The 16,387-nt window shown below is 46.1% G+C and overlaps 1 protein-coding gene across 4 annotated transcripts in view; it reads right to left on the bottom strand.

The window, feature by feature from the left end:
* Pacsin2 (protein kinase C and casein kinase substrate in neurons 2) overlaps positions 1–15,499 on the bottom strand; it is a 100,473-nt gene extending 84,974 nt beyond the window's left edge. For 2 of the 4 annotated variants that reach the window (XM_050129020.1, XM_050129061.1), the window contains exon 1: positions 15,365–15,499. The gene's annotated coding sequence lies outside the window, so the exon portion shown is untranslated. Of the gene's footprint in view, positions 1–6,224; positions 6,325–15,364 lie in introns of all 4 variants that reach the window. The other 2 variants (XM_050129029.1, XM_050129046.1) reach the window with 2 other exon arrangements.
* Between the last annotated feature and the right edge of the window lie 888 nt (positions 15,500–16,387).

Raw genomic sequence — 16,387 nt, 5'->3', positions numbered from 1 at the left:
TATTCTTTGTTTTTGTTTTGTTTTTTTGAGATAAGGTTTCTCTGTGAAATAGCCCTGGCTGTCCTGGAACTTGCTTTGTAGACCAGGCTGGCCTCGAACTCAGAGATCCCTCTGCCTCTGCTGGGATTAAAGACGTGTGCCATGCTGCCATTACCCAGCAGGCTTACTGTTCTTGAAGAGAGCCTGGGCTTGGTTTGCAGCATCCACATCAAGCAGTTCACGACTGCCTCTTACTCCAGTTCCAGGAGGTCCACAGCCTTCTTCTGGCCTCTGTAGCTATCTGCACAAATGCCAGGCATATAAACTCACACAGGTACACATAAATACAAATATACAAATGAGAAGTAGATCCCACAACAAACAGTACAGCCAAGGTGAAGTCAGAGCAACCTAACAGCAGAACTCCTAATGAGACACCACACACTCCATACTCCAAAGCATCCAGCTGTGTCAAGACCCAAACTCAGAGGCAGCTATTAAATTTGGAAACATGGCCCTCCTACAGGGTGAGCAACCTAGGCCCTCAATCTGGACAACCCCCAGCAACAGCAACAGTGTGCAGAGAGGGTGGGAGTAAGGTTTGCAGCTTTTGTAGGTCCTGGAAGGACTGGCAATTCGCCAACTCCATGCCAAAGAGGGAATCTATACAGTCCCCAGCGGGCTGAGCTTGTACTCTTGAGTTTATACTGCCTTTTGGAAGGCAGGGTTATGAGAAGTCCCTCTACACTCATAAGAAAGAGCATAAACTATCTTATAATAATGAACTATTATATAATATTTAATAATATTAAATTATTTCTAAATGTCATAAACATAGACGTTCCCAGCAGAAGTAGAAGACAGAGCAGCTCGGGTCCAAAACAGTAATTCTGGAAATGAACACAAAGAAGAACTTCAGGGAAGGCAGGCTGGCTGAGCTTTTAATATAGGTGATAAACAGCTCTCGGCTCCAGCTCCCATCAAGCAACTTAGAATTTACACCTATAAGAGTAAAAAGAAATTCAAAATGAAATACAAGCTGCATGTTGTGAAATAGCAGGATTGGTAAGTAGAGTCAGGAGGTAAAGACACTTGCTGTCAATCTTGATGACCTGAGTTAGATCCCATCAAGAATCACCTCCACATGTGAGCCCTGGCACTCCTTCATTCACACACATATATAAACAAATACCAAAAAAAGTTTTTAAGGACAAGATAATAAAGGATAATATTTATTACAGGAACCATTTCCCTTGGTCTTCTTAAAGGAAAACCCATCATGGATGCCTGCAACCTCACCATACTCATTTCCCCATAATATACGGTGTTCAGGTGTAGCCTTCTGGTCCTCTATAAGGCCCTGTTTCCATGACAGACCCAGCCTTTAGGCCCAGCTGTTAAGAAGCACAAGCAGCTTCATAGAATAGCAAGAAAAGTCCTTGCCCCAGTGCAGATCAAAGCCTCCAGCTTCAGCAAAGAGCAACGCCTGGGTTGGGAGCTGCTGGAGGACTGGGTCCGCCCTGTCCCATGCCATGCTACCCTGCTGAGCTGAGATTTCTCAAGAAAATAAAATGGTCTCTAGAGACAGCCACAGGGAGTGCCACTGGCCATCCAATTTAGCTGAAAAGTTCCCACCCAGCCCCTGCCAGAGCCTTTGCCACCCACAAGCAAAGTTCAGCCTGTTGCTAAGGCAACAGAGACTCAGACATGTTTAGGCATCTGTAGAAACCAAGCCAAAGTACAATTTCCACACTTGTGATAAAAACACAGGCTGCCAAGCACACAGCCAAGCATTACTCTTAAATTTGGTCTTACTGACAGAATAAACAGGGTCGGGAAGCAGGAAGCTCCCAGTGCCTAGCAGAGCCAATAGTCAGGCTAGCCCCAGAGTGCTGGCACTAAAAACCTGCTTGTGCCAGGGAACAAAGGCCTGTTGTGCCCCTGTGTTGTCTGAGATGGTTTCCTCTCATTTTACCTCCATATGGACTAGTCTTTTGCTTCGTTCAGCTGTGAACACCAGCTTTATGAGAAGAGGAACTAAGATTGAGAGTTTTGCCCATGGTGAGGCCAGATATGTGAAGAGGAAACTGCTTCCATGGGAGGGGTGGATGTGGGAGGCACAACTGTCCAAGGTGAGAACAGAGGTGGGTTAGTCTGGTCATAACCTCCGTACCAGGAGCCCCCACCCTATCCACCCAAGAAACACACAGCTTGTCCTTTGCAAACCCTGAGAAATGAGCAAATAGGATACTTCTTAGTCTTCCATAAGACAGTAAAAGGTGAAAAAGCCAGCCAATGGGAAACGACACAGTAGACTTCAGCAAAGAATGAACAAGCAAGCAAACAGTAACAACAGAAACATGAGCAGGTTACATAACTCTGGTAGAGTGCCTATCTGTAGCAATGAAGAGAAGCTGAAGCATCTGTGAGAATGGCACCCCTGTCACAAAGGCAAAGTCCAAAGGATTATGTGACTCCAGGCTGCCATGACCTCTGAATGATTCCAGTGCCAACTGCCTTGCCCAGTTCTTCCCAATTCACAGACTGCAAATGTGGAGACGCAAACCAGGACAAGCATGATCAGCTACTGTGGTTCCGAGCAGTCTGACCACTCACAGCCTCGGGAAGAGGACCACTTGCTCACCTCACTGGTAAAAAGTAGAAGTAGCAGTAGGACTTCTTCCATCTTTTTAGTGCTTAGTGCTAGGAACTGACCATACTCACAGAAGCTCTACCACTAAGCTACAACCCAGCCCCCTCCCCCACAAAGGGCTTGCTTACTTCATGTTGGTGAAAGGAAAGCATCCCCTGCAAGAAGAGTGCACCCAGATTAGGAAGGGAATGTAACTCATTCAAGAAACCCTCATGAGAGTTTATCTCGTGGATACTGCAAGTTCCAAAGACCAAGACACCCAACAGGAAGAAATCCCCAGGGTTTTCTTTAGTCTAAAATTCTAGAAAAACAGACTTACAAGAATTCAGGTCTCAGCACTCTAAAGTGTGTATAGCTTTAAAGCCATTCCTGGGCATTTCTTTTCAGGAACTAATTACATAGACAGGAAGGAAAGAAGGGAGAGAGGGAGGAAGGAAGGGAAGGAGGGGGGAAAGAAAGAAGGAAACTCAAATTGTAAACTACAAATTCATCTAATTAGCAAAAAGGTGGAAATAACCTAAAATGCCCAGCACCAGGGAATGTTTCAATCTCATACAGCCAACAAGATAACACTGGAAATCTTTTAAGGGGCTGGAGATGTGGCTCTCTTGGCAGAATGCTTGCCTTACAAGAGCTAGGCCCTAGATCTGATCTCCCAACAATGCAAAAGAAAAAAATACTCAATGAGGGCATTTAGGGCAGACATGGTGACATGGGGGAAAAAAAGAAAAAGAAAAAGGCATGGGCCATCTAGTATCTAGATTCTAGACAGTTGAGCAGATAAGAGTACTTGTTCCCAAGCCTGAAAATAAGAAGCTGAGCCCCAGTACCTCCATAAAAGCAAAACGAAACAAAACAAAAACAAAAACAAAAATTTCTGCAAGTTGCCCTTTGGCCTCTGCATGGCATACCATGGTAGATACACATACACATGCACATGTACGCACACAGAGGGGAGGGGGAATATAATTTTTTTAATATTCAGTCATTTGGAACAAAAAATGGCAATTAGTTCAAGCATAACCATCAAGTACCTGAGCCAAGTGTGATGATGGCATAGGCCTGTCACCCCAGCAGGATCTTGAGTCTGAGGCCAGCCTGGGCTGAACAGTGCAACCCTGTATCTGTAAGCAAAGCTACGCAGTCAGAACATATGCTCTCAGGTATCCACCCAAATGATCATCTAACATCATAAGGCAACCAAGTGAGTTCTCCCTCAGCTGCCTCCTCAGGACAACTGTGGAAGATGGAGCAACAGCACCCACCAGGCCTCTGGAACTCTGAGAACCCTGTTCCTCCACCCTCTGACCTCATCAACTGGGAGAGATACATGTGGCTGACCTAGTCCTAGCTTGTGATAGCTCCCTTCCTACCCTTATAGACTCCCTGGTTTTGTAAACTGTGAATTTTTAGGTTTTCTTAATTGGGTTAGTGAACATGGCCTGCCTTAAATGAAAAACACATAATTTGCCCCATTTCTATGTTCCTCAGAGGCAGGGAGGAATTTTTAAAGATCCTTTTCATAATTAAGGGCAAGTGACTCAGAATATTTACTCAAGGTGGCAAGATAAAGGAACACTTGTATGGGCTTCAGGGTCAGTTCTGACAGCAACCCTCTGAAGGTCACTTTTGTGACCTTTGGGTTGATTACTCCTGGATGAAGTGGGGTGTTCACCAACTGGTTGTAAGAACTCAATGGGCAGAAATATAAAACTTCCACGGTCTCTCAGAAAATCCAGAACACAGTGTACCCCATGGCTACTGGTTCTGTCACCAACCATGCCAATCTTACCATGGCACATGCCCAGCCTCCTTATCTGATGATATATTTGTTGGTACAGAGGTCACAAGCGCTTATAATTAAAAACATCATCATACTCAAGCTAACTGGTGCCCAGGCAAGCCAGCTTCAGCAAACCAGTGAGCTACAAAATCCACTAATAGCGGGCTTGGAGGTCTGCGTGGGAAGAGAGCCTGACCACAATTCACAGTCATGGCACACTCAGCTAGAGACAGCATAATTTGATATAATGAAACACAAACATAGTTTGAAGTCTGAAAATGTTCACAAACTACAATTTGAACATCATTTTAAAACAATAAAATTTCATTTCATTCAAGAGACAACTTAGAAAACTAGTCACAGCTGATTCTAGACACCATAGACTACCCTGCAGGTCCAGGCAAAGGCCCTGTGACTGTCTACCCCTCATGTGGAGTCTAGGTCAGTGGCCTCAGAGAAGCCACTGAGCCTTCCAATTCTACCTCTTTTTGTCTTTCTTCTGAATCATGAACAAGGGAAACCAACAACCAATAAAGCTGTTCTGAAATCAAAATGAATGCTATGGGAAAGTTCATAGTCAACTACCAATAGTGCACAGCCAAGTTACACTGATAACACACTTAACCTAAATTATGAAGTCAATTAAAACTTAAACATTAATTCTGAAAGTAAAAGGGTAAGAGCACAGTTCAGAACCCCGATTCCACAGCCTGAGCTATTGCTGCTTCATGTAAGTTTAACCCTATTTCCTCCATGGATCCCTGTGCACACAGCTTGATCCTTGATCTTCTCAAGTCTTTTTTTACTTGGATGTCCCATTCACCCAGTCACATGCTCCTTTCCCCCTAAACACTAGGTACAATCACAGCAATACTTCTTCATCACTGGGACAGGCCTGTATGACCATCACATTAAACTCAAGCACAGCATCATCAAGCCAGGAGGCAGGGCAGGGCTGTCCTCAAACACAGGCAGGATGCACCCATCTTCTGTTTGTTTTGAGACAGGGTTTTTCTGTGTGGTCATAGCTGTCCTGGAACTCACTCTGTAGATCCGCCTGCCTCTGCCTCCTGAGTGCTGGGATTAAAGGCATCCACCACCACCTGGCTAGGATACTGATCCCTAGTCTCACTCCCATCAAGGGGACAGAAGCAAACAAAACCTCAGAGTAGTGCAATGAAGAGAACATATGTCCTGCCAAGGTCATGAGATTCCACAAAGGGGCTCACCCATCCTGGTGACCCTGATAGCATCCCTGTGACCTTGAGTCACCAAAAAATGTCCTAATGAGTACTCTGACTCAAGAAAGAATAATACATTTGTAAAAGAACTGGATAAAATAAATCCAATACAAGTACTTTAGGGTTTTATAATTTACAAATTTACCTAATTATCATGCTGAGTGATACAAAATGACTAAGTACCATAGACTGAGCTCTGCGTCTGTGACTGCACAACACCTACCACAATCCAGAGGGACCCACTCCAAATTCCCATACTCAAATTCTAGTGTCAATATCATGATACTTGGAGATGGAAGCTAATTAGGTCATGGGGGTGAAGTCCCCAAGAATGAGCTCAGTGCTCTTGCTTAAGAGGGTACTCAGGCCAGGCAGTGGTGGCACATGTCTTTAATCCCAGCACTCAGGAGGCAGACATACATGAGGGTCTTTGTGAGTTTGAGGCCAATCTGGTCTACAGAGCAAGTTCCAGGACAGGCTCCAAAGCTACACAGAGAAACCCGTTCTCAAACCCCCTCCCCCAAAAAAAGAAAAATGAAAAAAGAAGGAACTCAGAGAGCTCCCTTACCCTTGTTCAGCTGTGTAAGAGAAGCACCAGAGGTTGGATCTATACCCAGAAGAGAGCCCAGCACTATTGCATCCTCACTTCAGGCTTCCGGACTCCAGAACTTTGAGGAACAAAGGAACAAGATTTGTGTTTTTATAAGCAAATGCTAGAGCACTATGTTATAGCAGTTCAAAATAAGACACCTAGTCTCTGAAACGTTGAACCATTTGACCAGGCGTGGCGTCTACCTGGTGGCAGACCACCAAGGGTCGTCTGGCTCTAAATCCATGCTTCTGACCTCTAGTTCATTGCTGCACTGTTGCCTTTTCTCATCTGCAGGAGCCAGCCTTACAGACTTGTAAGAGTAAGCCAATCAAAACAAAAACAGGACCCAGGCTATGTGAACACCCTCCCCACCCCAACAGCATAAGTGAACATTTAGACAATGGAGTTGAATCAATGACTGAGGTCAACCCTCCCTGGAAGCCCCTTTATTACAAAATTAAACCACTGCTTTCCAGGAGCTGCCAAGGCAATCCTCAAGACTTTGAGGACACTGGTGAGCACTGAGAGAAGGAGAAATCAGATTCACACTTCTCCCATCCATTCCCCGACTTCTCAACTGGCCTCAGTTCTGACAAGATCATCCTGCCCATACCCTGGAAGGCTCCCCACTGAATCCACTCTCCAGAGTAAAGTCTAGACCCTAGCCATGTCCTACAAAGAGCACATCCTGAAACTGTCCTCCCACCACACTCAAGAACCCCACACACCACTTGCATCCACATTCTTGATGACTCTGGAGCTCACTTCCGGCAAAGACCTCCTTGCTGGAGTTAAGTTCTGCTGCATGCTGAGCACAGCCAGACCAGTACTTCTCTATATCTCTTTCCAGGTCGACCCATTTCTATCTGATACTGTCATAGTAAAACATAATTATTCTAGACCCAGCTGTTTCTATAAGGCTTGAGACCTTAATCCTGGAATACTAGAGCTATGAGCTGAACCAGACACCAAGATGTTTACATAACAGTAGCCAGAATGCACCCCTTCAATCCACCTTGCCTATTCTCCCTTCACACACAGATGTCCCAGACAACTAAGATATATTCCAAATGCTCTCAGGCCAAGGACAGTTGTCAAGTAAGACCCCTCTTAATATAAACTCTAAAATCGTTAAGACAAGAAGATGAGTTCAAAGCCTGCCAGGCTATGTTCTCTCTTAAAAAAAAAAAAAAAAAAAAAACACAGGGCCGGGCGGTGGTGGCGCACGCCTTTAATCCCAGCACTTGGGAGGCAGAGGCAGGCGGATCTCTGTGAGTTCGAGACCAGCCTGGTCTACAGAGCTAGTTCCAGGACAGGCTCCAAAACCACAGAGAAACCCTGTCTCGAAAAACCAAAAAAAAAAAAAAAAAAAAAAAAAAACACAGGGCTATTGGGACTAGACTGGAAAGACAGCTCAAGATGGCTCGATAGTTTTGGTTTTTTGTTTTTGTGCTTTTTTTTGTTGTTTGATTTTTGAGACAGGGTTTCTCTGTAGTTTTGGGGCCTATCCTGGAACTAGCTCTTGTAGACCAGGCTGGCCCCGAACTCACGGAGATCTGCCTGCCTCTGCCTCCTGAGTACTGTGATTAAAGGTGTCTGCCACCACTGCTTGGTGAGACGGTTCAATAGTTAAGAGCACACATTATTCTTCCAGAGGTCCCACATGGAAGCTCACAACAATCTACAATTCTCACCTAATTGGACCACAGTCAAACATGTGCTACCCATATACATGCAATCAAAATACTCAGACATAAAACAAATAATTAAAAAAAACAAAGGGACTATGAAGATGGCTCTGCATAAGGGTAATCAAATACAGAACTGACAACCTGAATTTGATCCCCAATCACACTAGACAACAAATAAAAAAACAGGTTCCCAAGGGTTTTCCTCAGACCTCCACAAGTACATGCCTGCAGAAAATCACACACACACATTAAAAACACAAAGTAGGCACATACCTTTAATCCCAACATTCAGGAGGCAGTGGAAGGTAAATCTCTGTGAGTTTGAGACCATATGCATCTAAGAAGAAAGCAGAAAGCCCATAGAAGGAAAAAAAACCCAATGTATGGTGCCAGTTCCTGATGAGAGTAAGTGGTTGTGAATATAGTGGAGTCAGTGAAGGTTTGTGGCAGGTGCATTCTGCACCCTGCTGCATAAAAGCAGCAGACTGGTGCTCCCAGGCTGTTTCAGGTCTTACTGCCAGGAAGCCTCACTTCTGCACCAGGCTCTACTTTGGATAATTATCTACTGCTTAAGGTTTCAGAACCGACTATTTGCCATTAACCTCTACCAAGTTTCTCTGCAAGGTAAATCCTTTCCTGGGGAGGCTTCTCATCTCAAAGCAGAACTATATATGATTGCTTTGTCTTCTCTAGTATTTAAGGAACCCACCTGAAGTGAGCAGATACAGACACACCCACACTTTTTATTTTATGCACATGCATGTTTGCCTGCATGTGTGTACCACATGCATGCAGTACCCACAGAAGCCAGAAGAGGACATCAGATCACCTGCAACCGGAGTTAACAAGAGGTTGTTAGCCACTATGTAGGTGCTGGCAATTGAACTCTGGTTCTCTGGAAAAAGAACAGTGCTCTTAACCACCGAGCCATTTCTCTAGCCCACAAGCAGACACTTTTTCCATGCCACAATCACAAACTCGTTGGTTGACTCCTGATAAGCATCGGGATGACATGATAGGAGGACAGGGGAATCCTCCACACTAACCATGCTTGAGGGAGACTCTACTCAATACAGTATTACAAATGCCAATGCCTGAGTAATCAACACATCTGACCAGGTTGTTTATTTTCATCAGAAATAAGCCAGTGAAATGGTGTCTTAGTCACTGTTCTATTGCTGTGAAGAGACACCATGAGCAAGGCAACTCTTACAAAAGAAAGCACTTAATTGTAGCTGGCTTGCAGCTTCAGAGGCTTATCACCACAGCAGAGAGCATGGTGGCAGGCGTGGTGCTGGAGAAGTAGCTGAGAGCTACATCCTGATCCTTATGCAGAGCCTGAGATTGGGCCTGTCATGAGCTTTTGAAGCCTACCCCTAGTGACACACTTCCCCCAACAAGGCCACACCTCCTAAGCCTTCTCAAATAGTGCCACTCCCTGATAACTAAGCATTCAGCTATATGAGCCTATAGAGACCATTCTTACTCAAACCACTACAGATGGCTTGGCAGGTAAATGCACTTGTTGTGCCCATAACACATACATACATACACATGTACACAGAATAATATATTTTTAAAAATAAGGGGAAAAAAGTCATTTAACCTGGGCAGTTTTTAAGTTTCCTGTCCTTTCTTAAACACTTGCTTTTTATACAGTTGAGACTCTGTGATATAATAAACAAACAATCTGTAAAGCACTAGGAGCCTGACACAGTCCCAAGAAGCCACTGTTGGGACAGTCATGGTCACTGGTTATTTGAATGAGAAGGGCACCCTTAGACTCTTATGTTTGAATGCCTGGTACCCAGTCTATGGAAATGCTTAGGAAGAATTAGGAGGTGTGGCTTTAGGAACAGGTGTGCCACTGGGAGAGGGTTTTTAGCTTACAAAAGCCCATGTCACCATTCCCAACATACACTCTCACACACACACACACACACACACACACACACACACACTGCTTCCTACTTTCTGATCAAGATGTGAGCTCTTAGCTGTTCCTACCACCATGCCTTTGCTCTGCCATCATGGATTCTAACCCTCTCTTTCAGTAAAGTTGCCTTGGTCAAGGTGCTTTAGCACAGCAACAGAAAAAAAAAAAAAAAAAGACCAACACAATTCATACCCAACTTCAAATTACTTGGGGATTCTGGCTCAGGGAGGCCATACTTGGGTAGGTCAACTCCATGACTTGAGATTTTTTTTTTGTCTCAAGACAGGGTCTCACTGTGTAGCAGTGGTTGTCCTGGAACTCACTCTGTAGACCAGGTGGCTTCCAACTCACAGAGATCCACCTGCTTCTGCCTCCCATGTGCTGGAATTTAAAGGCATGTACTACCAGGTCTGACTCAATTTCTAATTTCCACCTAACATTTATTAACTTCACAGCTTTTTCAAGTGCTAAGCAACTGAGAAGTAATCATTTAAATACACTCTTTAATCAACAAAAATTTTTAAAAAATTAAATAAGTCTACCCAAAGCCCTCAAATTCTACAAATTTTCCCCTCTGAAAAAGGCTAAAAACAAAAACGAGGGGACTAGAGATGGCTCACTAGTTAAGAGCACTGGTTGTTCTCTCAGAGAACCCAGGTTCAATTCTTAGCACCTATATGGCAGCACATAACTGTCCATAACTCCAGCTCCAGGAGATCAAAACACACACATGGTGCAAGCAGAATACTAATATACATAAAATAAAAAGTAAAGGTTAAAAAATTTGAAAAAATTAAACAAGTAAGTTCTTCGTTGTCAAGACAGCAAGGTGTTTAGGATTCAAATTCCAAAGGAAAAACAGTCCTTCGGTGGACGAACAAAACTTCTTTTTCAAGTGACATTCAGGGCTATTTATGATGCCAACAACTCATCATGGCAACCACCAAGCGAACAGAACCTAAAAGAAAAACCCCAACTTGGCATCCAGGAGCCCAAGTTCTGTACCCAGAATGGACTCTACAACACTATGGCCAGGACTGACACCACTTTAACACAACTCAACTCACTCAAATGTTTGAGTACAAAATAATGGGAGGACAACCCTTTGGAATGTGTGTCCTCCAGTATGTATATCATCATTATTATTAGCTCCAAGATGTCAGAGAAAATAGGATTACAGATTCTCTGAGGCAAGAGGTAGCTTAGGAAGCTATGCTCACCACCCCACCATCATGTCAGGAGGAAGACGGCTTAGGGCTGGAATGTGGCAGTCCTTACCCTGGATGCTGGCCCCCAAGTTGTTCACACATGTGCTTCTTTTCCTGGGCTGGGGAGAGGGTGTCTCATAGCTGTTGTCAGAATTTCAAAGGTTAAGAACTTCTAAGTCAGGCTGGAGCGATGGTTAAGAGCACTGGCTACTCTTCTAAAGGTTCTGAGTTCAATTCCCAGCAACCACATAGTAACTCACAACCATCTGTAATGAGATCTGGTTGCCTCTTCTGGCCTGCATGCATACATGCAGGCAGAACACTGTATACATAATAAATGAATAAATATTAAAAAAAGAACTTCTAAGCCCCTCATCTTACATATATAAATACTGAGACACCCTGAGATGCATATTATCCTAACCTCATAGTGGAGGGAAGGCTATAAAGAGTCCAGGGTTTCCGGTCTCTATCCATCTCCCACTCTGTCATCTGGTATTCTAGGAATGGAGAAAAATTACATTAAAGTAGATGTAATGGTTCAAGCCTGAAATGTCAGCACTTGAAGGGCTGAGGCAAGAAGACTGACTTGATTCTGAGGCCAAGGACAGCCACACAGTAAGTTCCTCAATACCCCAGCAAGATTCCTTTCTAAGATGGTCACTGAGGACTCTGATAGCTGTTACCACTGTATTCTGCTGCTGAATCTCCTTCTCCTTCTAGCTCAGTGCCTGGACCCAAGAAAAGACTGAAATTTTTTAATGAGCTGGAGGCACAGCTTAATGGCAGATAGCTTTCCCAGTTCCAGTCCCAGACCAAAGCGGAGGAAACCTGGGGGAGGGCGCGTAAAGAATAAAAAAAGCAGAGGTTGGGAGTATGGTTCAGAAGGTAAAGGTACCTGCCATCAACCCTTACTTACAACCCGAGTCAAATCCCCAGAATCCACAGGGTGGAAGGAGAAAACTAACGAGAACTAACTCCTACAGTTGTCTTCTGACTGCCACATGCACACTGTACATATCCAAACACACACACTAAATAAATGTATTATCTTCTTCAAAATAGAACTTCAAAATAGAAGTTTTTATTTTTTTTAAATGAAAATTAAAAATCTGGACAGTTCAGCAGGTAAAGACACTTCCTGCCAAGCCTGACAATTTGAGTTCCATCCCTGCTAACCACACATAGAGGAGAAAAACAACTCCTGCAAGCTGTCCTCTGACCTCCACATGTACATCATGGCATATGCATAGTGCATGTATGTATATGAGCATGTATATATACATACACACGCGCGCACACACACACACACACACACAATAAATAAAATGTCTTTTAAAAAGATGCAAACCTCGGTCAGGCCATGGTGGCGCACGCCTTTAATCCCAGCACTCGGGAGGCAGAGGCAGGAGGATCTCTGTGAGTTCGAGACCAGTCTGGTCTACAAGAGCTAGTTCCAGGACAGGCTCCAAAACCACAGAGAAACCCTGTCTCGAAAAACAAAAACAACAACAAAAAATGTCTGGTTGTGTAGAATACCTGAAGAACTATCTTTGTTGAGATAGGGTCTCACTACACAGTCAAGCTGGCCTCAGACTAGGGTAGGATTACAGGCAAGTGGCCAGTGGGAGAACTATTCTGTGCGTTGTGTGTACATGTGCAGGCCAGAGGTTGATGTCAGGTACCTTCCTTGATCACTATCCACTGCATTTTTTTTAAAGATTTCTTAATTTTATGTGTATGAATGTTTGCTTGCATGCATGCACGTGCACCATGTACATGTCTGGTGCCCTCAGAGGTCAGAAGTGCAAGGTCCCCTGGGACTGGAGTTACAGATGGTTATGGTACCATGTAGGCGCTGACAATTAAACCCTGGTCCTCTCTGTAAGAGTAACAAATGCTCTTAGCCACTTAAGCCATCTCCCTGCCCCCTCCTTACTGTTTTGTTGAGAGTTAGAACTCAGGTGTCAAGTTTCCTGACTGAACCATCCCCCAGCCCTAGGAGACCAATTCTTTTAACCAATGAATATTAAAAATCAAAAAAAAAAAATGCTCAAACAGCCATCCCAAAAAACCACCACTGAGAGCCACCAGGAACAAGTTTAAGGCCCACTTAGACCACACTCTCAGAGTTACCTTCAGGTATGAGGAGGATGAGCAGAGGTCATAAAGGACTCTGTCCCTAGTATGCAAATCGACTCAGTAGCTAAGCCCTGCCTTCCTTGGCTGCCTTCAGGTATGCAGCTGTGGTTCCAAACAACTGGAAAAACACTGAGCAGCCACTACAGCTCATGTGAACACAGTTATTACCTACATAATCTAAAGGGTGGCTTCCAGAAGGCCAAGTACAATGGGATGGTAAATAAGGCAGGCCAGAAACCCCTGGGTTTCAGGTGATGTTGGCCAGAGAGCACTTTGGTCTGTTTCACAGGTGTCACAACAGTTAGCAATTTTACTACTATTATTTGATATTCCATAACATCCTGCAAGGATTGAGTGATGACCCTTTTCAGAAGCAGGAAGTCTAAGAATCAGGCCTTAACCCATGAACATGGAGTTTCAGGGAAGAAAAAAGAATAGGAAGATTAAGGGTGGCCAGGTATGGTATTACACGCATTTAGTCTCTGTGAGTTCCACGTCTGCTAGTCTACATAGCAAGATTGTGTCTAAAAAACAAAACAGACAAACAAAATCCCACAAAACTAAGGGAAAATGCCTCTGCTCCCCCTAGAAACGCCTGGCCATCAGAGATCTGTGCTGGCTCTCAGTATCAAGGGAAAGCCTCTATCAGGCAGGATGGAAACCTAGATGTTCTATCTTACATACACACACTTTTGGATTAATTATTATGTTCAGAAGTAACAAGTTGTAGTCCCCCAAAACACATGAACTAAAGTACCACTTCTCTTCAAATGAGTAGTTATTCTCTAAGAATCTCACACAGTTACGGGACAGTGGTGGCGCACGCCTTTAAAACCCCAGCGCTCAAAGGCAGGGGCAGTCGGATCTCTGTGAGTTCGAGGCCAGCCTGGTCTACAGGTCGAGTTCCTGGACAGCCAGGGCTACACAGAGAAACCCTGTCTTGAAGGGGGAGGAAAAAAAATCCTGCAGAGAGAATTGATCTAATCAGTGTTCTACTCCTTCGTGATCAATTACTTTCCCAAGCAATAAGTACTCATCAGCCTAATGGTCAGTTTCTTTAACATCACACAAGTGTGTCTTTGTAGTGGCCTCATGACTCAAGGAGCATAGTTTCACCAAAAGACCACCAAACTCTACAGTTAAGTGTAAATGCACAGACCAAAGCGTTCCAAGTCAAGAGAGTCCCAACCACGCGGGAACTCATTCAGTGCTTCTGTGAAAAGGTGACTCCAAATGCCCTGCGACGGAAAACGGAGGCTAACACAAAACACTGCCCACCTGGATGATCCCTTTGTGAGGGGCTCCAATGCCCTGTCAAATGCCAGGGGCGCAAGAACAGAACTTAAGCAAACGGAAAAACCTGCAGTGGGGGGGAGGAAGGTGTGAGCTCACTTCCACAACTCAGGATTAAATAGATTCACATCAGGCAGGACAGAGCGGGAGTGTTTGTTAAACAGCGTAATGAGTAGCCCTGGAGACCGTCAGCAACCTACTCCCCTTAATCACAAAACCTCAGGACAGCTGCGGTCAAGGAAAGCCGGCCAGAGCCAGGAATGGTGTGCACACCCCGAACCAAAGTCATCTTCCCTTGAGAACCCAACAAGAACGCAGCATCCCTGGGGTGTGTCTCCTTCCAGGTCTAATCTCTAAGGCCATGAGGTCCCCAGCCAGCCCCTCCGATCCACTCCTGGGGGGAGGGGGGCCCGCAAGCCTGGGGAGAGAAGAACGCGGCTTTTGAGTTCCACGGGAGGAGAGAGGTAGTTGACATTTCGAATCCAATGAGTCTAGAAAACTATCAAAGTCAAAAGGACAGCATCCAGCCTTTCCTGTCTCGCCACACACCCCTAGGTCATGTTCTCCAAGCAGGCTTGGCTCTCACCACCGCGGACACCGAGTGTGGGAAGGACGGAAATGGAAGGCGGACAGTCCGCAAAGCGCCCCCAGGAGTGCGTCCGCGCGGGTCACGCCCGCTCCGGCTGCCCCTCAGACCTCCCCGGCTCCGCCCGCCGGCTCGTGGCCCCTCGCGCGCGGACTAGAAGTTTCGAGCGGCGCGGCCCCGCGCGCTCGGCCCCGGCGCGGCCTGACAGGGGTAGGCGCGGCCACCGACCCGCGTCCCAACCGTCGCAGCGTACCCCTCACCTCGGCCGCCGCTCGCCTCGGGTTCCGCTACGCACGCCGCCCCGGCCGGGCTGCGACTCCGACCCCTTTTCCGTTCCGCTCCGGCCGCGCTGCCCGGCCCTGCCCAGACCCGCCGCCGCTTCTGCCGCCAGCCGAGACCGCGCCGCCCCCGCCGCGCCCGCTGTGCTCGCCCTATTGGCTGCCTGGATCCAGGCCCCGCCCTACAGCTCCTCCGGCGCTCCGGATTGGACAGAGCAGAGCCAAGGCGGCACGCCCCCGAGCGCGCTCAAGAGGACTACCCTGCGTGAGTATTAGCGGCCTCCCCTGTCAGTCAAAGAGGAGCGCCTACTTAAGCCGCTGAGAGGCCAGCACGGGTCACTGCCCCGGAGCCGCCCGGTAGGATTTTCTTAGGCGGGCCGGGAGTTCTGTGGTTTTCCTAGCACCCGGGAGCGTTGCCGTGCCTGACTGGGAATTCAGATAAAATGGACTTTCAGAAAGTTTCCTCGGATCGGGAGAGAGTGCTGCTTTTCCAGAAGACCCGGATTCCATTCCAAGCACCCATAAGGCGATTCATCACCATCAGGAATTCCAGTCCAGGGAATCTGACGCCCTCCTCTGGCCTTTGTGGGCACCAGGCACGCACTTGGTGCGGACAGACATCAGCAAACATACACATAATTCTTTTATTTAAAAAGTTTCCTCCGGGCCAGGAGTGGTAGCACATGCATGCATTACCAGCTATCAGGAGGCCGAGGCGAGAGGACGTCTTTGCGTTCCAGGCTAGCCAACCCTAGCTAACACGTAGTGAGCCCTGTCAACAAAAAAGAGGAAGTGGAGTGGAGAAACTTCCCTCCAGAGGACAGAGATAATGGCCCTCAGGGCACCAGGCAGAGTGCAAACCTTTTGGTTCTGACAGTAGCCCTACTAACCTGATAAGGCCTTAGCCCCTGGAGCAGAAGGAAATGCTACCGAGTCAAAATGGCTAATGACTTCCTGAGCACTGCCTCACCCGTCTGAGAAGCTGAGAGCAGGTAACTTTCTGGG

Source organism: Alexandromys fortis, unplaced genomic scaffold (assembly GCF_014885135.2).
Source record: "Alexandromys fortis isolate MF-2015 unplaced genomic scaffold, M_Fortis_MF-2015_v1.1 scaffold_28, whole genome shotgun sequence".
Classification (NCBI taxonomy): Eukaryota; Metazoa; Chordata; class Mammalia; order Rodentia; family Cricetidae; genus Alexandromys; species Alexandromys fortis.
Note: the sequence above shows the minus strand (reverse complement) of the source record. Positions and strands in the feature narration are given on the sequence as shown.